The following is a 15,464-nucleotide window of genomic DNA, read 5'->3' on the forward strand; positions in this document are numbered from 1 at the left end:
GTGCTTGACACTGGCCTGATCTTGCCTTAGGGCTGAGGAAATGCAGAGCTGTGTTACCCTGTGGCAGTGTGACTGACTGCATGTTCACTCTGACAGTGGCAACCCCAGAAGTTCCAGAAAGGGAGGTTAAGGGGCAACGTTAAATCTGGGGGATGGAAATCAGAGGTTGTGTGGAAGTAGCATTTATACAGCAGTTATACCATCTGCAATTTGATTATGTGTTTGCTGTGGTCTGAGATCAGGCTGCAGGAAATTTCTTGGGGTCGGGGGGGATCCTTTAGCTAAAGCTCCCCTTGGTGGTGCTGTTGTGCTATAAACGTTGAAAGAATTTCTTTCTTTCTTTCTTTTTTTTTTTTTTGGTGCCCCCCCCCTTTTTTTTTCTTTTTTGGCAAATGTTTTATTGGACACCTGGGGTGCACCAGGCCTTGTGCTAGGCAGAGAGGAACTAAAAGGACACAGTTACTGTCCACATAGTCTAAACCTGGTTATTCACTTCCCTGACATTTTCTCAAAAGATGAAAAATACTACCTAATTGAATTTAAGCCAGGCCCATGGCTGCCTCTAGACTCCCTGTAGGTACTAATTAGTTTGCCTAATAAAGATCACATGCTCTCAAAACTTAGGGTTTTTAAAGTTATATGAAAGGGAGTCTGATGGTCCTTAAATATATTTTAAAATACTGTTTCACTCTAATAAGAAAACTGCAATTTAAAAGCTTCCCTGAGATGACACTTTCCACCTTTTGGTTTAGAAAAATCTGCCTGTGCAGTTATATCCAGACACTCTCCAACTGTGTCTGTACAACCATGTGGCAGTGTCTATCCAAATTCCAAATATGTTACTCCTTGACTCAACAGTCATAGCCTGTATTTGTGCAAAATGATAGCGTACAAGTTTATTTGGGCAGTATTTTTTTCATAATAGTGAGAGGTTAGAAGCAACTCAGGTATCCATCCATAGAGAATGTGACACAGTGGACAGTGTGCAGCTACAGAACAAAGTAAGGGGACCTATAGAAGGCTCTCTGAGACACGTGAAGAAAGTGTATGTGTAGTATGTGAATAGAAGTCAGGATAAATAATACATATTCTTATTTACATGGAAAACATCTGGAAGGATACACAAGAAACTGATTAAAATGTTATGGGGTGAGAGCAAAGCAAAACTTTTCACTGCCTGTGTTTCTCTTCTTTTACCACGTGAGTGCCAGTGGGACAGGAATCTTTGTCCTCACGAATGTATCTCAAGTACCTATTAACAATGCCTGGCACACAAGATGTGTAGAATAAAGGATTATGCAAAAATAATAAAGTTAAGAAACAAAAGCAGTACAGACTCAGGGAGCCTGGATGGCTGTGGCTAAGCCCTTTAAGTGTCCGACTCTTGACCTCAGCTGAGGTTTTGCTCTCAGAATCATGAGTTCAAGCCCCGTGTTGGGCATGGAGCCTCCCTCGCCTCTCCACTAAAAAAGGCAATACAGACTCATTACAAAAATACAGGCAAGCTTGAAGACAACCATGGTTTCTACTTCTGTGTAATCCTTAGACTAATGCCTTAGTCTAAAACACTCCAGATAATTTTCTATTCATACATATGTATATGTTTTAAAAAAACAGGCTATAGCGTGTATATATAGTTTTATAAGCATCTTTGTACTGTATCACCTGCGGTGGGAAAGAGTTTTATAACATGGCTTTGAACTATCATTGATTTATCCAACAAAATAAATAATGCCATGTATTTGGACATTTAAGTTTTGCACATACATACACAGACAGCTCTGGAAAGAAAATTCTTGTGCATGAGAGTATATGAAAGTGGGCAGTAGTATACACTAGAGTAAGACCCATCTCTGCCTCTTGCTAGCTGTGTGATCTTGGGCAAGTTAAATAAAATGTGCAAAATAATAGTTCCTATTTTGTAGCGTTATTATGAGTATTCAGTAAAAAGGAGGAAACCGTTAGAACAATGTTTAGCATATTTAAGTATTAGCGAACCCTCCTTTTCTCCAAACAGAGCTTGGGGAAAATGGTAGACTTGATTCTGAGTGAGCATTACCATTCCTTATTCCGGAGCCTCAGAAACCCCTCAGGAGCATTTGTTTGCAGTTTGTCCCTTTGGGTACTGCCCCCTGCAGTGATCCCTGGGCTCACAAGCAGAAGACTCTTTAGGGATAATTTGTGTGATGACATTTAGTAGGAGGATATCCTGAGTGAGCCCTGCAGGAGACTTCTCTGCAAGGAGGCAGATCTTGTGCTCCTGCTCTTGAATCTCAGGTGTGGCTTGTGTTTCATTAAGTAGCAGGGAAAATTGTTTGTGCTGCTTCTTAGGGAGAGCAAACAGGGTCAGACGGCTGACTGCTGATGCCTCCGTTCCCCCTTGCTATGTGATAAAACGAGGAGAAGACCTGATGGGACCCATCTGACACCACTGGGTGGGCGTGGTGGGTACAGCCGCTCATCCACTGTCTCAGAGGCCCGGCCTCTGTCCTTGTTTTTGGGGCAGTCAAGCCACCTTTTCCCACCTACTGACCCTATCATTTTTAAAAGGTTTTATTTTCACTTCTTATTCATTGTTAATTAGTTCTTAGAATCCATTTCTGTTTCCCTTCTTCAGTGTCACTATTTATAAAGCAATTTCATCCTTGCACATACTGGTTTTCTTAAAGTTGGGCATACTTGATCAAATTGAAGTAGTTCTAAAATACAACATGACTGAGAATGACTGTTTATTTCTTTTCATTTACGTATTAATAGATATTTCACAGGCACCTCCCCTCACAAAAAGGGAGAACTGAAGTCCTTTCTTATTTGATGTTAAAAGGCTTTAATTTTAAGGCTATCCAAAAGCAACACCTGAAATGTGAATAAAACATTTCCAGAACAAAACCAAAACTGTTTAAATTATCAAATACTTGACACAAGTGTTGCATTCCTTCTATGTCTAGAAATCAAATGTTTCATGTTAAAATGAAGATGGAATTAGCTTAAACAAATGTTATTTGCAGAAGTCTTTGCTTCCTTTGGAAGAAAAAAGGTGGTGTGAGGATTTTATAGTATTGTTTTTATATTGCAATCATGAAATGGAGTATTTTGTAATAATTGATAGATTTTAGGCATTTTTTAAGGCCTTACCAGTTTTTTTCTTTCACAGTGACATGTAGTGCTTGCTTGAAATTGTGCCTTTCATTCCTTCCAAACCATTTGCATCTATTTTGCTGATGTATACTGACCTTATTGTATCCAGTAAGTAATTACTAATCCTGACTGGTCTAGACACTGGTAGTGATGCAAACTTGTGCCATTTTTTTCAAGACTTTCTTAGAATTGGATCACATGCTAAGTGTTATGTAATACACAGTCTCCCTGTTGCAACTGAAAAAGTGAAAATGGTCTTTTAAAAAGCTGTTGTTATGACATATATATGTATATGAAGTATTCCCAGCTTGAAACAGCATTTCACTTTTGCCTCTGTTATTCTTCAGATGTGGGTAATGCTACTTCGCTATGTTAAAAGGGTTTCATCAAGTGTATCCGTCAAATTTAGGTTCAACTGTGAATCACTGAGAAAAACTGACAATACTAGTAGTTTAAAGAAAGCATTTTATTTTTCTCCCAGTAGAAGTCCAAGTTGATGGAGCCTCTGCTCCAGCAAGTACTGGTTTTCTTCAGCTGCTAAAACAAATCCTCACCAGCTAAACTACCTAAAGCAAAATACATGTATTATCCCGTAGTTCTGTAGGTCAGAAGTCTGATGTGGCTTAGCTCGTGTCTGCTGCAGGTTTCACAAGGCTGAAATCAAGTTGTTGGCCCTGCTGGGCTAGCATCAGAAGGCTCTGGGAAGAATCTCCTTCTAGATTCCAGGTTGTTGGCAGAATTCAGTTCCTTGTGATGGTAGAAAGCATCACAAGGTCCCCTTTACCTTTCTGGCACTCAGCTAGGGGCTTCTCTGAGCTTCTAGAAGCCGCTTTCTGGTCCTCACACACGGGTTCCTACATCAGTGGCACATCCAGTGATTCTCATGCTTGGAATCCCTCTGATTTATCCATTTGCCACCTCTGGCTCTGGCCAGAGAGAGTTCCTGTGCTGTAAAGGGTTCATATGATTAGATTGTCCACATATGGATAGTTCAAGATTATGTCTCTATTTTGAGATCTGTAGTCTTAATTACATCTGCCAATTCCCTTTTGCCTTGTATAGCTCCTTGTTTCCAGGGATTAGGGCATGGACATCTTTGGGGAAATCCCTTCCAATATGCCTCCACCATCCTTAGGGTCTGACCTTGGTTATTACTGTCCTGTTCAGCATCTGAGTTCAAGCCACAGGATAAGAGGAGGGGACAAAAAGTAAAAGAGCAAGACAAGGCACAAGCTGACTCTTCAGGAAGATGCCCAGAAGCTGCCATGAGAAATACTTATACCTGGTAAGCCCAAACTTCATCATGTGACCACAGTTAGCAGTGGAAGCTGAGAAATGTAGTTTTTTTTTTTTTTTTTTAAGATTTTATTTATTTATTCATGAGAGAGAGAGAGAAAGAGGCAGAGACACAGGCAGAGGGAGAAGCAGGCTCCATGCAGAGAGCCTGATGTGGGACTCGATCCCGGGTCTCCAGGATCACGACCTGGACTGAAGGTGGTGCTAAACCGCTGAGCCACCCGGGCTGCCCCGAAATGTAGTTTTTATTCATCCCAGCATGTGCTCGCTGAAAGTCTGTTAGTGGAGAAATGGATTATGGGAAGACAGACAGCAGCTCCTCCGCCACCATGTGCATTTTTTCTAGTCACTGGAAAACAAGAAAGTAGAGGGGATGACAGTAGTACAACCACCAGACTGCAGGGAGTGGGCCAGCATGGCTTTCTGGCAAGGTAGAAGACCCACAGGGGCAGGCTGCAGAGAAATCCCTGGAGATGCAGTATTGTTCAACCTGAAGAACATCTAGCCTTGGTTTATTTTTCTACTCTTGCATACCTGCACAGTGTTTTTACAGAGTGAATTTTAGTAAATATTTTTTGAATGAATAAAAACGTTGCTACTCATGTGACATTTGGAGTAGGATGAACAATTTTGTAAAGCTAAGTGTATTTTTTTTTTTTTAATCCAACCGTTTATGTTAAAGTCTGTTGTTGGGTGTTAAAGTTGAATTCCAGCTAGAAACACAATATATAACCAGTTCATCCATTTTTGCATTATACAGGTCCTTACTTCCTCCAACATCTAAGTATCTTTTCTACTGAAAGAAAAAGTGAAAATACAGTTTAGGAATAATTTCTGTTTTAATCCAGTAGAACTTCTGTGTGGCCAACTGTAGTATAAGGCAGAGAGTGAAGAGTTGTACAAAGTGCCGTAGGTACCTAGAAGGAAGGGGTAGTTCTAACCTAGGACAATTTTAATCAAGACCTTAAAGAATGAATAACATCTCAACAGGTAAAGGTGGGGGAAAGCAAAATCCCACATGTAACTAAATCATCTTTGGCTGGCAAGGGAGAAGAATTTGGGGAAGTATATGGAACTGCCTGTTACTAGAAAATTTTTTATTTTTTGTCAGTGAACGTTTGCTTCTGAAGTTTTCCGCTCTGCGCCCCCCATTACCTTTCCTGTTAGGATTCACATCAGGCACAGGTGCTGTCAGTTTCTGTTGCAGGCCACCCTCTTCAAGACGGACTTGTCAGTATTGCAGCCTGTAGACTTCGCATGAAGTTCTCTTGGTAACCTTTCAGTTCGTCCAGCTGTGTTAGGACAGTGTGGGGCATTTGAGCAGCTGCATGTGTCATTAGAATTGACTCGAGGAACCAGACATACTGGGTCTGCCCGCCCTGCTCGATGGTGCCAAGTGGGCATGCAACGCAGAGAACCAGAAGGGAGCGGTAGCTCACGTAGAACATGTAGCACTGGCCTGTGGTTTGGCTTCACTGGGGAGAGGGCTGAGATGGCCACGGCCAGTCAGCGCTGGCTACGCAGCCTTGGAGGTGTCAGAGGAGAGATGGATAGGAAATTAAGTAAGGTCCACCTACATCTATCATCATGCGGTGACAGTTTTGCACTTGGTGTTCCCTTGGTGGTAGCAACAGGAGCAGCCGGGGCTCCCAGGGCCCCTACTGCTCCCAGAGCACTTTCCTCTGCCAGGATCTCTTTTACATATTCCATTTTCACGTCCAATAGCATGTGAAGAAAGGGCGCCATTGCTTTAAACATGCGTGTACATCCTTATCAACATGCCTAAATACCTCGGGAAAATTAGAAGACACTTCTCTAAAAGTTGGAATAATGAGGTTGATCTTAAAGCTGTCAACTTCTCAAAAGGTGATGTATTATTCTTTTTTTTTTTTAAAGATTTATTTTATTTATTCATGAGAGACACAGAGAGAGAGAGGCAGAGAGACACAGGCAGAGGGAGAAGCAGGCTCCATGCAGTGAGACTGGGACTCGATCCCGGGTCTCCAGGATCACACCCTGGGCTGAAGGCAGCGCCAAACTGCTGAGCCACCCAGGCTGCCCTGATGTATTATTCTTAAGGTATTTTATCCAACTACAAGATGGACATTGTACAGGAGAATAATAGTATTCTAGTGTCATGAGTGAAGTCGTTTTTTTTTTTTTTTAAATCATAGTAGGTCCATTGGATTTCCTAAACACTGCATTTTCTTATAGATTTGTAATGTGGAAACATGTTACGTTTTATTGATTTTTACATATAGCTTGAGTTTTTTTTTAATTGGTTCTATTATTTATTCTCTCTTGTTCTCTGTCTTCTGTAGAGTTTTATCTGTTAACAGATAGAATGTAGATTCTTATAGAAAAAGTCTGTTTTATTAATTATAAGGCATATGTCTCAGGCTACCAACAAAGTATACTGAGTGTTTTGAATTAAATATTTAGTATTTCATTGACTATTTCCTCTGACTTCCATTAAGACCTCTAAAATAATTCTTCTCTAATAAGCCTTTTGTTTGTTTGGAGCCAATACACAGATTGATGTGGAGAGAACCATTGTTGTAGTGCATCGGGTATGGTAAGCTGTTCTCGATAACCTATCTAACTTGAGTGTAGTTCATTTTTGGTGAGATGTTAAGTTTCTTTTTTTTTTTTTTTTTTTAATTTTTTATTTATTTATGATAGTCACACAGAGAGGGAGAGAGGCAGAGACATAGGCAGAGGGAGAAGCAGGCTCCATGCACCGGGAGCCCGATGTGGGATTCGATCCCGGGTCTCCAGGATCACGCCCTGGGCCAAAGGCAGGCGCCAAACCGCTGCGCCACCCAGGGATCCCGAGATGTTAAGTTTCTGTCATTGCAGGAAACACTTGGTTTTGTTCCCAGATGTGTGATAGTGGTGCTGTTTTGAGACTAGAAAGAAACTTTTGATGATGACATGGAATAAGAAACTTTAAAAGTGTGCAGAGATAATAAAGGGCATGGTATTAAAGGTTTTTACTAAGACACATGGTCTGCTTGATCAGGGTGTATAGGGCTGAGCCTGGGAGATGTAATCTAATTTTCTTCTTCCCTTGAATGCAGTTGGTATGTTTGACTAGCACAGGCTAATGCTTCATCACAGGTGATCGTTGTTACTATTTCTTTAGGACAGTTAAATAATCTGTTCTGGACAGTTAAATCTGTTATGTCATACACAGTAAATTTCCCCTTGCGCACAGTTCTTTGAGTTGACAAATATCGTTGTGTATCTGCCGCCATGAGATGAAGAAAAGATTCTTCTCCCCAGAAACTCCCTGTGTAGTTGTGTGGTCACACTCTGCCAGCAACCTGAGCCCCATTCTGTTCCTGTAGTTCTTTCTTTTCCAGAGTGTCCTGTAAACGAAATCGTACAGAATGTAGTCTTTTGAGTGTAGAGGTTTATCCATGTTGTTGAATGGCTCCTTATTTATTTATTTTTTTTAAACTGAGGAGTAGTCCACTATAAGGATACCCCAGTTTATCTCTTTATCAGTTGAAAGATGTTTGGCCTGTTTTCTTTTTGAGACAGTTATGAGGAAGCTGCTATAAATATTTGTGTAGAAAATTTGGAGGAATATAAATTTTCATTTCTGTTGGATACATGCCTAGGAATAATGTTTTTGGGTGAATGGTACATGTATGGTTAAGTGTATAAGAAACTGCCAGTCTTTTCCAAAGTGACGGTGCTATTTTGTGTTCCTACTAGCAATGTGTGCAGGATCCAGTTACTTCACATCTTCACCAACAATTAGTATTATCTTTTTTTGTAAAAGCCATCCTAAAAGATATGTAATCATATCTCATTTGTTTGTTTGTTTGGTATCATTTAAATTTTTAATTTTAATTCCAGTATAGTTAACATACAGTGTCATACTAGTTTCAGGTTTGCAGTATAGTGATTGAACACTTCTATATGTCATCCAGTGCTCATCATGATAGGTACCCTCCTTGATCCCCATCACCTGTTGCCCCCTCCCCACACCGAGAATTCTTTATCTATTACAAGTCCTTTTACAAAAAAAAAAAAAAAAAGTCCTTTTACAGGTGTGTGTTTTGTAAAGCTGTGTCTATCATTCATGGCTTGTCTTGTCTTTTAACATCTTTCAAAGAGCAGGAATTTTTGATTTTGATAAAGTCCAAATATTCAGTTTTGTTTTGTTTTTTACAAATTATGCTTCTAGAATCTACTTAAGATCTCTTCTGCCTAACCAAGGGCCACAAAAGGTTTCTCCTTTGTTTTCTTCTAAGAAGTTTTATAGTTTCAGGTCTAAGCAATTAAGTCTGTAATTCACTTTGAGTTAATTTTTGTCTATGGTACACGGTATGAATCAATGTTCATATTTTTGCATTCAAATATATCATTAGTCCAGTAGCATTTATCAAAAAGACTGCCCTTTCTCCGTTGAATCTGGCAACGCACTAGCAGTTGATTTTCTTTTTTTAAGGAATTTATGGAGATGAATCTCACCAACAATGCCCTTCGTTTTTATTTTTTATTTTTATTTTTTTTAACAATACCCTTCTTATTTACCACCTGTAACAATTAATAACGGGTAAAAAGAGAAATTTAATTAAAAAATAATAAAATTATCAAACGTTTGAACTCTGTGCCCCCTTTTTTGAGAGGTTGACCTAATCATTATATGTACAGGGACGTCATGAAGCATTTCCCTCTTTTTGCACCTTTGAAGCTTCATTGTTCTAACCTGAAGGAGACATGAGCATCCTGTCCCTTCCCCTTGCCATTCTCCAGATTTCTGCTCTGGTGGTGGTCTGTCTTGAGATGATTACCATCTGAAACACAGAAGCCACAACTGCAAATTATTAGAGCCACATTTTTACCTTTATAAATCAATTTAATGTTGAAATGATAGATTATAAGCATCAAAGCATTTTTTAAGTGAAAAATTATGCTGAAAGCAGCCAGCATCACTCGGATTTAAAAGAAGTCAGCACCTATACACAGTTGACGTGTGAAGGAAAAATTGCTCTCCTTTCTGGAGGATGAAGTTTGTGCAGCAGATTTTGAACATACCTCATGTGTAATTCTGGCCACTTTTAGAAAAGATAAGGCCCTTTCTTCCTTTATTTATGTGGTTCTAAGTTACATTACATGTTCTTGGAATATATGGAAGGACTTTACAAAGACATCAACAAGACTTAGAATCTGTGGCTTGAATCTGAAGGTGAGAGTTTGAGAAATTTTTTTTTAAAGATTTTATTTATTTATTTATTCATGAAAGACAGAGAGAGAGAGAGGCAGAGACACAGGCAGAGAAACAGGCTCCATGCAGGGAGCCTGATGGTGGGACTTGATCCCGGGACTTCAGGGTCACGCCCCGGGCCGGAGGCAGGCACAAAACTGCTGAGCCACCGAGGGATCCCCTGGGAACCTTTTGTTGAAAAAACCTGCTTCCGTTTCTCCTCTGTTCTAATACTGATCCTCGTGAGTATCACCAGGTCAGAGATGATTTTGTTTCTTTGTCCTGTTCATCTCTCGGGTCTTAGCCTAGGTGTCATGTCCTCTGAGATCCTTTTTTTCCTAGCTCCCCACTGAGGTTTGGGTCTCCCATTCACCCCACCTGCTGCCATATCCCCGCGGCATCTAACACGATGTTGTGCTGTAATTAATGGACTCTCCTTCTCCTTCTCTGCTCTGTAGACTAGATGTTTATTGGGTTGCTGTGTAGGAACACAAATAATAGGCAGGTGAACAAACGCAGTAGGGGCTTTGAGATCAGTGAAAATGAAGACCGGATGGGTGAAGTGACAGTGGAGCCTCTTAAATTGGCAGGTCAGGAGGTCATCTTTAGGGTCTAAGGGAACTTGGAGTCAGTTTGTTTCTAATGATGAGGTCATTGTTTCTTTTGCAGTATAAATGAGAGTGGATTCAGAGTTAACCCTGAAACACCTGTTCAGTGCTCTCTCCTGCCCGTGTGCTTTCTGGAGTAGGGAGAAAGAAAGAGCCGGGAGGGCCTGCTCTTTGGAGGCCGAACGTAGGGGCGCTGCGAGGGGGTTGCAGCTCCTGGTATCCTGGTGGCAGGAAGTGCTTGGGAACTGCTGGATGACCTGTTCTTTTTCTTCCAAGACCTCCATTTTAAGCGATGATGACATTGAAGCGCTCACGCACGGAAGGCCTGCTGCTCCCACCTCCACTGCTAAGCCCGTGTCTCCTTGTCACCTAGTCCGCTCCCCTCGGCCCACAGGGAAGGGGTTGTGATGGCTGTACCTCGTTATCTCCATGTCATTTCCAACAGAATGGATATATCTTCCTCACTGTATTCGTTTCCTGGAGCTGCTGTAACAAATGGCTGCAAACCGGGAGCTCAAAATAACAGAAACTTATTGTCTCACAGTCCTGGGGGGTAGACGTCCCAAATCAGAATGTCAGCAGGACCATGCTTCCCCTGAGACCTCTAGGGATGAACACTTCCTTTCCTCACTAGCTTCCAGTGTTTGCTGGCAAACTTTGACATCCTTGGCATGCATTACTCAGTCTCTGCTTCCTTTGTCACATGGCCTTCTCCTTGCCTTGTGTTTCTGTTATTTCTAGTAAGGACGCCAGTCATATTGAATCAAGTGCCTACCCTGCTCCAGAATAACCTCTTAACTAAGTATGTCTAACAACCTCATCTCTAAATAAGGCGAGGCTCTGAGGTAGTGGGGGTTCGGACTCCCACATGTCTGTTGGCATGATACAGTTCAACCCATGATACCTACTTAACATTTTTATCCTCATACTTAATTCTTTAGAGTTCATTGTACTGTCTTCTGTTCCTGTTCTTCCACCTCTCATTGTTTGAGATTTATTATTTTGCCAATTAGTAAATATATGCAGTCGTGATGGGTCTTAGGTAGTTTCTTATCATTTAATTTTTATATGTTGACTATACAAAAATGTATGTATGAAGATATCTTGAATCTTCAGCTAGAGATAAACTGCCTGATGGGTGACACTGATTAATTTTCTTATAGATTACATATTAAGTAGAGATGAGAAGAGTCAAAGAACGAATTGTTAATTCAGATACTGGATAAACAACACTGATGTCCCTCCCACAATATACAGGTCTTCTTCGTACCCTCTCTTTTCCTTCTGTGAATAGTCACCAAAAAAGCACTTGGCCTGTTTTGTTTGTTCTACAATAAAATACCCCCCTTCTTTCTTGATTTCTTTTATCCCATCTTGCCCATTTCCTGTATCCAGCAGTTACAATTTCATCTTAAAAAAGATATGAAGCCTTTCTAAGGCATCTCATGCTCAAGGTTGGCAGATTTTTGCTAATTTTGATCCAAAATAATGTGATTCACATAATGAATAAAGTGATAGCTAATAAGGTCTTCAGAACTATTTCAGAATGGCTGTTCCAGTTCTCTGTTCCATGGAAAGAAAATAAGTTTCTGGTTGGTTAGGAGGTAGAGGTGATTAAGACAATTGGATCTTTTGCATTTCTGAAAAGTGGAAAAATCATTAATTTCTTTTAAGATTTAAAAACAAAAAATTAACATTGGCAGTTTAGAGAAACAGACCTTAGAGAAGCATTATTTTGTAAGTTCCTATTCCCAGTGATTTATAGGCCTTTATTCACTCCTAAGGAAGGATGTAATTTTACCTTTATGGTTATGACTCTCCTAGCCCAGCCTGAAGTGTGATTGTCAGTGTGACATAAATACATAAAAACTTCCCCAAACAAGGTAACTTGTGGACCATTGGATATGGAACATTAATTTTTGTCAGTTTTTCTCTAGTGAATTAATAAATACTGTGCTTTCTTAATACCAGCCACTGTGCTAGGTGCTAGGGAAAGAAAAATAAAAATCCAGATTTTCCCTCAAAGAGGTTATGGTTGAAAGGGGAGACAGATATAAAGACAGTTGTAAATGCATTTTGTTAAGCTGTATATTGGCAGTAAGTGCAAGGTACAATGGGAATCTAGGAGAGACAGCACTAGATGTGCCTGGGGCAATCCGGGAAAGCCTCAACAGGGTTGCACTTAAGAGAATGAAGGAGCAGGGGGTTGCTGGAAGGACAAAGAGATGGAGTGAGCATCTTCAGGTAGTGCAAAGACCTAGAGGCAAAAGAAGACATGACCTGTCCTCTGCCCCAGGAAGAGGTGTCCATCAGTAACTGTGGCAGTCAGGCTAGTACTGCTGTTGGGCTGACGAGCACTTGAGCTAGTGACACCAATACCAGGCTTTTCATCTCCACCCACGCACGCCAGTGAGCTTCAATTCCATGATTACCACATTCCTGTAACAGACGGCACCCGTAATCCTTGCTGCCAGCTCACAGATGTGGGTTTAGTGTGTGTCACCACACCCATGTGGGTGAAAGGGTGAGGAGTGTGGATATTTTAGTGTACATCTATGACCATAGCTGAAAAACAACTCTGAGATGGGCTCCTGATTTTGAGTTATTTAGTATAACTTCTATATAAGAAGACTTGTCCAGATTTTTAATGACCTTAATAGTTTTTCAACTCTTCTGATTGTAGAGCACTTTATCTTGTGTATATTTTTTTCTGCTCTGCTATAGAAAGGATGTGACATAAATATTTAATCAGTCTCAGCAGAATTGGGCTTTTTTTCATGGCTCCAGATATCTAACTCCACTGATCTAATACTTGCGGCATGTATACTGAAGAATCGAGACTCAGATTGTTCAGAATTTTACAAAGGCTATAAATCCTTTCCTGCCTTTTTGTCAAGAGGGAGTTTATAAAATATAATGACTTTAGAAGTGAGCAAGCTTTTTGATGGTCATAAAGCGTGCTAAATATGCAATTTTATAGCTATTTATTTGTGAACCCAGTCTTTCCATTACATTCTTAGTGTTTATACCCCAGATTATTCAGTGTAGACATGTGTGTGGACTGAGAAACACTTTTGAGTCTAGTACATAGTCATCATCAATATCCCCCAAAGTCCAGATTTTTAAAAACACGTCTCTTAATTTTTCCAAATGATGTATGAAGATAATTTTTAACTTTCAGGCTGAGTTCTGTGTCTCTTATAGCTAATTCTAAAATGAGCATGTGCTTCCCCCCACCTTCAATCAACTCCACCCCCAATGGAACCAGTTTGGCATCTGTGGGAGTCGTCATTTTAATGAGTGTCCTGTCAATCCCCGACTATCCTTGGCACAAGAAGGAGCATAATAACATACTGAAATGCTTCTTTTAAAATATAAACTGTAAACAAATCCAATTGAGAAATTCCTATCAGGTAAATTTTTCTTCCTTATAAAATGTCCATCCATGTTCCTCTCCTCCTAACTCTAAGGTCATGAAAAGAAGGTGTTACCAAGGAATGTAGAATGAATGTCTGTGTTTGTAGATTTTGAGACCTGCTTATTAAACCACAAGTAGAGCAGACAGCGGCATGCTATTAGCACAGTGAAATACAGTGTCAAGGCATGTAGGGTGAGCATTGCTGGGAACCCAGCCCGCTGTATGGTGGTGCCACATGGCCTTATTGGGTGTTTGCAGAGTACATGTCTGTAAGGGAGAGCCACACAGCATTCTTGTTAAATAGTTGCTTTGTCCAAAGTCAAAGACATTTTTTGTATGCCTATGCCATGTAGGCAGGAATGCTGGTAATGAGCTGATCCGTTCATCCCCACCTATAACTACAGGTTGTCACATCATCTTTAAAACAAGGGACAGTTGTATACTAATGAGTACCATGTAGCTGTCCATCTACTTAGTCTAACTAATATTTAAGATATCTGCCACGTAGGACCTGTTACTATTTACAAAACCTAAAATTTTCAAGTGCCTTGTTTCCTTTACTTTGGTAGTATATGAAGATCAATGCCTTTGATGCTGTTTCATTTTCTATAAAGACAAGAATGAGATTTTATTAAGTGAACTGTGATCAAGTCTTCAAAGACAAGTTGCAGTTTTCAAAAAACATTCTTGGAAATAAAGTTTGTCCCTAAAGGAAAATACGATTAATTCTGTGGATACTACCAAATTTATATCTGATTTTAACAAATATTTTAGAAACAGGAAACAAGTAATTTGACAAAAACTTGTGAAATTGCTATCTAAAGTATTTGGCTATCCTTCAAGCTCCTACACATGTTTACATTTTAGGTCTTTATTGATGCATGTATCGCAAGATAAGTAGCTAGTTTAGGATGAAAGATCTTACTGGAAGATTTTTATTTTTTTTATTTTTTTTTTTAAATTTTTTATTTATTTATGATAGTCACAGAGAGAGAGAGAGAGAGAGAGAGAGAGGCAGAGACACAGGCAGAGGGAGAAGCAGGCTCCATGCACCGGGAGCCCGACGTGGGATTCGATCCCGGGTCTCCAGGATCGCGCCCTGGGCCAAAGGCAGGCGCCAAACCGCTGCGCCACCCAGGGATCCCAAGATTTTTAAATCAGTAGAGAGTTTGATTAAATTTCAACTGTCAATAATAGTATATATACATTCTAATTGATTAAAATGTCACACAAATCTAGGAAATTTTCTTATTTTGATTTTTTTTTTTTTTTTTTTAGCAACTGAGATGATAAATCACGGAAAAGAAGTTTGTATTGCAAGGTTATATTGTTAAAGAGGTCCTTTATTATTATTATTATTACAATCTATTACTCTCTAGATCTGGCAGTGGGATATTAGGTCATTTCATCCCTTCTAAGCTAGCGCTAGATTGTTCCTTTCAATGTATTTTCCAGGGCTTGGGCCAGTCTATTAATCCTTCGTACTAGAGATTCCCAGGATCTTCATTGCTAGCAATAGATTTAGCTCCAGGAAAAATGGCTCTGCTGCCAAGGAGTTAAATGATTCAAGAGCTGTGCTTCCACCACTGTTGTGTACTTTCCTGACATTCGTCCCACATTTTCCTCTGCTTATTTTCTTGGATGTCGTTAGATAGCCACATCATATTGGAAGTCTTATACTGTGTAAAATTGTGTGTTAGTTTATAAATTTTTTGGTTTGCTAAAATCTCCCCTAGAAACTTAATGATATTTAATGCAAGTGCATGAGCTTATCAATGGGATC

General features: G+C 40.0%; 1 protein-coding gene and 1 long non-coding RNA gene across 5 annotated transcripts in view; one reads left to right on the top strand and one right to left on the bottom strand.

Moving 5' to 3' along the window:
* Positions 1-15,464, top strand: part of DYM (dymeclin) — a 340,736-nt gene that overhangs the window by 177,529 nt on the left and 147,743 nt on the right. The gene's annotated exons all lie outside the window — the stretch shown is intronic.
* The window catches only part of LOC112648132 (uncharacterized), a 39,557-nt gene that overhangs the window by 11,939 nt on the left and 12,154 nt on the right, over positions 1-15,464 (bottom strand). The window contains exon 3 of the long non-coding RNA XR_003128788.3: positions 9,158-9,245. This is a non-coding gene — a long non-coding RNA (uncharacterized LOC112648132). The remainder of the gene's footprint in view (positions 1-9,157; positions 9,246-15,464) is intronic.

Source organism: Canis lupus, chromosome 7 (assembly GCF_003254725.2).
Source record: "Canis lupus dingo isolate Sandy chromosome 7, ASM325472v2, whole genome shotgun sequence".
Taxonomy (NCBI): Eukaryota; Metazoa; Chordata; class Mammalia; order Carnivora; family Canidae; genus Canis; species Canis lupus.